The following is a 9,525-nucleotide window of genomic DNA, read 5'->3' as shown; positions in this document are numbered from 1 at the left end:
GGTGGACGAGGATTAGCCTTGGATTGATGTGTTCATCAATCCATAGATAGACGAGTACATTTTCATGTTTGTGGAGCAGTGAACACTTAAAACTGCGGCATCTGGGCTACAAAATTCCCGTGCATTTCAACAAGTTCCCTTACATTCGCTAGCGATCACAGTATGGATAGGATTTACAGCCAAGTTCGTTATCGAGCCGTTTTTCTTCGAAACAAATCCATGCAACCCAACCCCTAACCTGCACTGTTACGGCAGAGAGTCATCGGATAATGATGAGTAATTTCATCATCTCGCAATGGTAGCAAAGAGGTTTTTTGTATCAGAGATATCAATGAATAACTTCGTCTGTCATTAACTTGGAATCATTTCACAATCACAAACAATCCATCCGGTTCACATTAACGTAATTTTCTCCCGCTCAAAAAGTCATATTTCTCTTATCGGTCTTTTTTGAAAAGTTTTTGGATTGTCATAATGTTAGAGTGCTAACAAAATGTAAGGATATTTTGTCTATTGCTTGCTTTGAATAGAAGTAATTTAATTAGAAACACCCTGTACTTTACATAGAGGGTGTTTCAAATTAAAGTATTCCAAGCCAAAAATGTCTGACTATGTCATAAAAGCGCTAAAATTTCTGATGCACATTTCAGGTTTTTGCAAAAATGCCATCACTCTATACAGTTCTTTGAATAAAGCAAATTTATCATCATCATCTGGATGATAAATTTAGATATACATCGGGATATATATATATATATACAGTATATATAAAATTTAATTTTGTTTGCCTAATTTGAATGGTATAGTACACTGATTAAGTGTGATCACCTGAAGATTATAAGTAGATATAGTAAAACGATATTGGTTTCCTTTGTGAGGTAATTCAACAAGTTATAGATTCGGGTTAAAATTGATGTACATTTTTAATGAAGGTCATTTCACTATCGATGCGTTTTACTAATATTAAGCTAGTGGCATGGGAATATTGTCGCAGAGATTGCGAATATTGAGTTCCAGTGACATGAACTCGATGAAGAAGTGGGGAAAACAATGTACATGCATGTAATCGAAAACTGTTTTCGAGCAACAGTTAAGAAAAATGAATCTATTAAGGACGTGTGCGCGGGCATTATATATACACCCTCTATCCACGAAAACGAAACGAAAAAAAACGAAACTAAACCGAACTTTTCGAAAATATAAGAAACTAGTGGCGTCACCTGTTGTACCTTTTTTTTTTTTTTTTTGTCGAAAGCGGCAACCTTCATTAGTGTTTTGTCAACTGTTTATAACATTTGTTTCATTACAAGCCAAGTTATAGTGCCAAGAGTAACAGTGTGTTTTGACGAACGGTCGGTCGTCACGATGTTCATGCCGTACGCGACGAATTCTCCCTACCAATCGCTTCAAAACTTCGAGATGAAACTCACCATTGACCGTTTGACCAGGCGGAACGAATTCTTTGTGGATAATGCCCTTGGAATCGTAGAAACAAATCAGTATTGTCTTTATTTTGACTTCTCCAATCGACTTTTTTTCGGATGCCCCTCTTCTGGTGGTCTCCACTTAACACTCTGGAGCTTTGTTTCGGGCTCATACTCAAAACACCACGTTTCCTCATCAGTAACGATCGTTTCAAAAAAATTTGAGTCCTTACGAGCGGTTTTAATGAGGTGTTTGCAGTGTTCAATTCGATACATTTTTAGGTCGTCAGTCAACTTGTGGGGAACAAATCGCGAATTCAATTTATGAAAGCCCAAACTCTCAGTTTGGGCCTTCGCAAATTTTGGACACAGTTAATTTTGGAATCCTCAATTCATCTTCAATCAATCTCAAGGACGATTTCTGGTTTTCTTTGATGAAATCGCACACTTTTTAGATGTTTACTTTGCTCAGTCCAGTTTTTGAACGGCCGGGCTTTTCGTCGTCCTCAAGCGTCTCATGATCACTTTAAAATCGCTTAAACCACTCGTAAACTTGAGTACGAGATAAGCATTCATCACCGTATGCTTTTTGAAGCATTTGATGCGTTTCGGTAAAACTTTTACCAAGTTTAACACAAAAGTCAATCGCAGCTCGCTGTTTCAAACTCATTTTCCGACGGTTCGTCAAAACACACTGTCACGCTTGGCACTATAACTCGGCTTCTAATGAAACAAATGTCATAAACAGTTGACACAACACTAATGAAGGCTACTGCTTTTGACAACAAAAATATGCAACAGGTGGCGCCAGTAGTTTCTTCTATTTTCGAAAAGTTCGGTTTCTTTTTGGACAGAGGGTGTATAATCACAAAAGTCTGAAAGGAAATGCATACTTGTAGTACTACCGTTGATACGACACTGACATTGTACAATAAATGTATATTTAGTACCATTAAGATCTATGGATTGATACACTTTATAAGATAAGCTACTTTCAGATTCAGACTTTCTGAAATTATACCAGAAGAGACATGCAAAAAAGTCATGAAATAATACCGGAATAGTCATCCTGGTTCTTTGCTAATGCCATGCCTTCGCGAGAATCAAAAGTTTCGACTATAGATATATAGATATAGATTTAGCGTATTCGTTTCTTTCAAAGTTAAGTTTGAATTGTATAATGCTTTAGAATTGTTCTGACTTGTGGTATGGCGCATTTTTCCCTGATTTACTGTTTTCCCATTTTTCAAACGGCACCAATAAGTGCCTGTGTAGCTCGGTGGTGATTGCACCCTCTACCCTAGGCCGCCCGAAATTAGACTTAAGTTCAAGTCTAGTCTCCGAACTTAGGAACTTTTTCTAAGCCTTTCTTCGACCGGATGTCGATCTTTGGTATGAGCAGGAGGATTTTTGATCCCAGAAACTAGGATTTTTAGTCCCGTAAACTCAAGAAAATTGACCCCTAGAACTTTTATTATTTCAGACAGTAATATTTCAGACAGTAACATATCCTGTTAGGGTTAGGTACCAAGAGATGGCAGCACTTGTTTTCCCATTTCTTCATCGGTTGCCGATTATAATTAGGAATAAGCATGGGCAAGCTATCTCTGGTTGGCTACCACTAGAGATTGAACTGCCCACACAGTCTCCAAACGCTTGATAGGGCTTCACCTACTCTCCCTATAAGGGAATAAAAGGTGTTAGCTTATTATTTTAATGTTTTCAAACTCTCACAGTATGAAAATAATTGACCTTTTTCAGATTGTTATCTGCTGTAGGATACGACAGTCTATCTCTGATCTTCCCAAGTAGATTCTGTTTTTAGTTCAACAACGTGTCTTCTAACACTACTGTGATTAATATTAATCATAGTAGTGTTAGAATGCCTGTGAAACATTAATCATAATGTTCCACATGCATTTCTTCTTCTGATTTGAACAGAAACTCAACAATGTTTTTCTCATGGGAGGTTAGTTGAATTAATCATTGTCAAAATTATAAAACAAACAATTTTATAGAATGATAACAATGCGGTAAATTTAATCTTTTGTGAGTGAATTTTTTATACATTCTCTCAGTATATTTTACTCCAGGATGATTAAGCAGCGAGTGTGTACTCAACAGATTTCTCCTGACAGATGAATGTAGACTTCTCAAATAACCATTTACGCTTAACCACCTTATTGGCCATTATGGATCAAATACGCATCTTCATACGCTTTGTATCCATCATATGTTTCAATATAATATCAATGGTATTACAATTTTCATGTCCACTTCTCATCCATGGTAACCTTGACGTCTATAGACGTCTTAGCCGGTAGCGTGGTTTTTAGTCTGTTTTACATCAGTTGCTCTCCTACTACCAACAACATTTTAAACTTTTCTTTTTATTTCTTTTTCTCCAAATGTCAATTTTCCTTCTTGTGTAAAAATGACTGTTACCAGTCATTTTTACACAAATACACAAATTGTTCACATGCCTAACCAGACTACGAGATAATTGTTCTGAATCCTGTGTTCCGTAGTTGACTTCTGTTTGCGTTTTGTTCACCTCAGCCGTCTCACTAATATAAATGAAAGAATTATTATCGATCCTGACGTGCAAATAGTTCTTCCCCCACCCCCTTTTTTTTTTTTTTTTGTCACTTACTTTGACAACACCTAAATCTCAGGATATCCCTTCTTGGGATAATTCTAATCAGCGATTTTTCTTAGCATAAATATATTACAAATATTTTCTCCACTGTATCCAAAAAATTAAGTTATCTCTTCCTCTCAAAGAGGTTCATTTGCTTCAAAACTCCTGGTAACTTCTTACAGTCACAAATCACCTTTTGGACTGTTCCTCTAAGAGCTCCCTAAAATGCTTGACCTTCTACTACTATAGAGGAAAGGAACTATAGCAGCAGATACTTCAAATAAGAAAACAAAAATATGCAAGAACGAACTCAATGACATGATATATTTTCAAGTATAATTCCAGAGAGTTATATGAATGACCCACCTCTCGCAAATTCACTGCTGTATCTTTCCGTTGTTTACATTTTAGAAGTATTTCCATGGACACCGTTCGTCAGTATTGGAATGAGTAATTTCCCAGCTGTCTTTTAAGTCTGTTTTTATCAGATAACAGACAGAGAAGAGAGTGTGGGCTCTACATGCAGTGCAGTTATTCAGCAACACTTTCACAGTTAATCTCTAAACATACAGAAAATGTTTCTGCTTCTTTCATCTCCTGTACAATTTCTATATTTTCCTGTTGATATTTCGTAGAGTACAATCTGCAGATCTTCAAATCCAAAGTTAACAAGTTTCTCCTTTCTCTTTATCATTCGCTATATCCTTTGGCGTGTGTGTGTGTGTGTGTGTGTGTGTGTGTGTTTTGACAGGTGTACTAAACATAACTGCCGCTATTCTGGCACCTACAGACATACAGTAACTCTGTTATGTCTATTCAAGGGATTAGTTTGTCTGGTTGAAAGAGTTTCAATGAAAAATCCTTATTCGACTCCCTCTGGCAGTTGAGATGAAAATGGGACCTAGGTCTTTACATCCAAAAGGTATCGACGAAGTTGCGGGGTAGGGGCAACTGGAGAACGCCCGCAGTCAATAGACATAATATAGTTGCTCAAAGTTCTTAGTTCCCTGCGACTTAATTCCCAACTATTTATCTGAGTTAAACGCATCAAAGCATGTTATAGAGTCCATTTAGCTTCCGATATGAAGACCACATGTTGCTTAACGAGAATTTGATTCTAATAAAGTAAACAACGCAATCTGACACGTTTCGTAAGTCGAGACTTTTATCATTAGGGAAATAAGGAGAAATCTGACGAAAACAAAAACACTGCATATTGATAAAAAATGTTTAAAAAAATTTTTAAAGAAGCCACAGAAATTCTCCCGATTCCCCTCCCCACAATGTAACAAAAAACCAAAGTTTAATCTTGTACTAAGTTTGATCTGTATTCATCAAAAATGCAACAACCGCGAGCCTGGGATATGACACGCGTTAAGCCAAAGAATGTGACAGCATCAACTAGCATGGTTCCAACCTTTGCACATTAGTTAATCCAGAGTTTTTGTCACTCTGCTTATATGAAGGGTTTGCGAAAAGTAAATTAACACGTTTTTTTTTCTGTTTTTTTTTTCTACGATGTTTAATAATAGGAGGTTGAAATTATACATCAAGTAATAAGTGAACATGCACTGCTTCTCCATGAAGTTTCCAAAATCATTGATACACTTTCCAAACGATAGATCAGTTTATCAATACCAGAACTGAAAAAGTTGTAAGGGGAACGTAGCAAAGTTTTCCGTCGATTACAGCGCACAACCACCCACGAGTGATGTGCGCAGTATGTGTGGAGTAGCATTGTTGTGCACTAAAAATCACACCACTTATAAGGTGTCCTGGCCGTTTGCGTCGAATATTGGCTTTCAATTTGTCCAACATTACGCAGTAAAGCTCTACATTGATTGCTTCTTTTGGCAAGAAATTCACCAAAAGAACGCCTTAGCGAAAAGACTTTTCTGATAGTCGGAAAAGCTTGAAATTTTCTAGGTCATGGAATCTTTGCTCTCCGGGGTAGAGTGATGACCCCACGTTTCGTCTCCTGTGACGCTGAGAAAAAAATCTTCGCCTTTGTCGCTGTATCGCAAAGTATTCTCCAGACACATCCCCAATACATGTGCGCCTTGTGTTTCTCTGACAAATGTTGGGGAATCCAGAGAGAACACACCTATCGAAAGCCAAGGACATCGTGAACAATTTCGTAAACAGTGGACTTACTCAAGTTCACCACCTGTGCAATTTCACTCGTCAGACTTCAAGAACAATGCTCTTAATCCACGAAATGTCTTTGGTTTTACTCGATGGTTTGCCCGCCCGATGTCGATCTTCTCACCACGGTCCGTTTTAAATTCACCATAAACGCGCCTTCTTCTTTGACATCATCTTTTCGCTCTACAAAGCAACCAGTTGACGGTGACTCACTTGGTGTTGCCCGTTTTGCTTGCAAAAAACGAATAACTTCACTGACCACACTCGCACACCACCATCTTGTAACTGGAATTAGCTGTGAGGGGAGATAGCGCCACACTGCAGTGGCTATCTTTTTGAACGTTATTAATGGGTCTATCTCTCCACCTTGCTCTAGTAAAAAAAAATGTGTTACCTTACTTTTCGGAAACCGCTCGTATGCACTACACTAATAAAAAAAAAAAAATTAAAAAAAAAATTCAGTTAACTGTAATTACTCTTTCTAGTTTATTATGCAATTTACATCATCATGAATACAAGTGTTGTATCACTGATGATGTAAACATGACGATTTACCAAACTTGTTAGGTTGTGCTGATTATTTTAACAAAATTCTAATTCTCCATAACAAGCATATGGTCTCCATACCGGTAGTTAAATGCAGATTTTCTAAAATATAGAAATATTAGACGTCACCATATGTATGTTAGAGTGTTTATTTGCTATTATATATAATTCCATGTTACATAATCTAAAATGTAACATGGAATTATTTAGATTATGTAACATTTCCATGTTACATAATCTAAAATGTTGAAATTCCGTTTGACAATGATGATGGTGCAATCAGAATGAGAACGTATTCTCATAACATACCTAGGAAAACCACACATGCCTTTAAAACTAGAAAACTCACGTAGGATTCCAAACAGAGTTCTGTACACCGAATTGAACAACAAAGTTTGATATCCAATGGGTAGCCGTAATAAAGGACTTTTATACAGAACTTTTCATAGAATGGTTGCCAAGCAGTTTAAATTAGTCGCAGCAAGAACAGACAAATTGAAGACCACATATCGGATGACATAACACAATTCAGAAGACATATCCCAATAATTCAAATATGTAATATTAAGCTCTCAGGTCTTGCATCTCGTATATGTTTACCACACAAATAATTATCGTCAGGGAGTTTTAATTTTATTCATGCCTCGAATTCAGCATGCTAACTGATTAGTCAAAAATCAAATCTCTCAATTACGTAAAGATGAACTTTCGGTCATACACTCAGTGAAGAAGGACTACCCTTAAAAAATGGAAATAAAACATAAAATACTTTCTGATTCAATGTTGTCAGTTAATTTTCATTACTTAATAAGTATTAGTACTTGATCTGCATAACTAGCGTGTTACAGATGACATTGTCGATTTTTTTTTCTAGCGTTGAAGCATTTTAAAATCTATTTGTGGATTTGAAGTGCATACAGAAGCTGGAAATAGATCGCATGTGTATTAGCCAAACCATCATGACGAACCACCCACTCAACTTTTCAGTTAATCTTGACATCATTGAAATCATGTGTCTAATTAACTTATGCTTTGTTACAAGAGAATAAATTCTCTTACTCTCTCTTATCTGAATCAGAAAATTTATTGAATCCCAAGTTGTCACTTCCCTGTTCAAACCAATTGTGACCACTAGTTTGAACAGGGAAGTGACAACTTGGGATTGTGTAAGCCAATCGAGCGAGTCGAGAATAAAGACAACAGTTATTAGAACAGCTCCCTTAAAGGAAAGAGATCTATTAGGATTGGTGATATAAACGCCAGAATTGGGAGGAAAGAAAACAACAAAATGCTATGCAGGTTGTTTGAAAATGCGGAAAAGAATTACAGTAATATAAGTTAATAAAAGTACTTTCAGAGATGAAGCCAACTTATAGTGTTACAGGAACGGTATTTTTATTTTATTATATATATATATATATTTTTTTTTAATTTTCATAGATGTGTTCACACACAGAAGAATGCGAATGAAAAAATATAGAAGGCAAGGGAATTAGTCATTCACAAAATATTACGGGCCATCACACAGATGCCAAATGTGGGATCAAAGTTGAATAACTTGATGTAGGAAATGTGGTGGGATGGAACTACGTGGGTTCAAATAAGTGAGCTAATGAGTAAGAGATAATGTGGTACACTGATTAATTGTAAGAGCTTCAAGGATAAAAGCAGATATTCGAGTAGTAGCTCTTAGTAACTATTGACGTTGTTTTTTTATCGTAGAGGTGGTGGGTTTTAAGAGTTATAATGTATACACTTGGTGAGGAAGTGGGAGGAAATAGTGCATGCGTGTAATAAAATTATTTCTGAATAACAGTTATAGCTCTGGGATATTTTTTGGAAAAATATATCCCAGAGCTATAACTGGGATATATTTTTCCCAAGATTCGAACAATGATCGTTGGTTTTGGACAGAACTGTGGATGGAGGCTTTCATTCCAACATGAGTGTTTCCTGTGATTCGATTAGAGCAGGTGTTTGGGTGAAGAATGAGGAGCCAGTAATCAGGGCATAGAAAGGTCGAGCAAAAGTCGTCCAGGTCATGGCATTTGGCACCATTATTACAGCAAAAGAAAAGACATCGGGCTGAAACTAGCTGGGCAAAGACTGTTCCCTATAAAACGAACTTGGACGAAGTCATTGTCTGCTATTATTCTGGTTACAGGAACTCAAGGAACAATTTGCGTCAATATTTTATAACAGCATATCTTAATATGTTTTCTTTCAGCTTGATCTGTCGGATTCGAAAACAGTTTACGTTATGGAAGGAGTTCCGAGGAATGTAACCAAATTTTTAGAGTATTTTGGAGAGTAGTAATCAACTTTTAGGGATAATAAAAAAAATAAATAAGTCAGAATGGCTAACACAATTTGGAGAGAGATATAGAAAAGAAACGGTTGTTACAAACTACGAGATCAAAACAGATAATATAAAATATTTAGCTATTTGGATTATATAAACCTTAATCACCGAGGGAGCCTGTATAGCTCAGTGGAAATGGTGTTTGCATTCAGCTAAACCACTGAGCTACATAAGGATTATATAATCTAAATAAAAATAATTTAAACATAACAATTTTGATTTATATTGGTTTATATTGGGTCTCACCAGTGGCGCACTCAGGATTTAATCTTGGGGGGGGGGGGAGCACTCAAGATTTAATCTTGAGAAGGGGAGGGCTGACTTAACTATACGATTTGAGAATACACACTACGCATCGCATACGACCTCTGACTGAGCATCTGCAGTGATCGCCAATACATGATACC

This window comes from Typopeltis vanoorti, chromosome 5, assembly GCF_054136105.1.
Source record: "Typopeltis vanoorti isolate ZY-2024b chromosome 5, IOZ_Tvanoo_1.0, whole genome shotgun sequence".
NCBI classification, from domain to species: domain Eukaryota; kingdom Metazoa; phylum Arthropoda; class Arachnida; order Uropygi; family Thelyphonidae; genus Typopeltis; species Typopeltis vanoorti.
The sequence above is the reverse complement of the archived record's forward strand: the minus strand, read 5'-3'. Positions refer to the sequence as shown.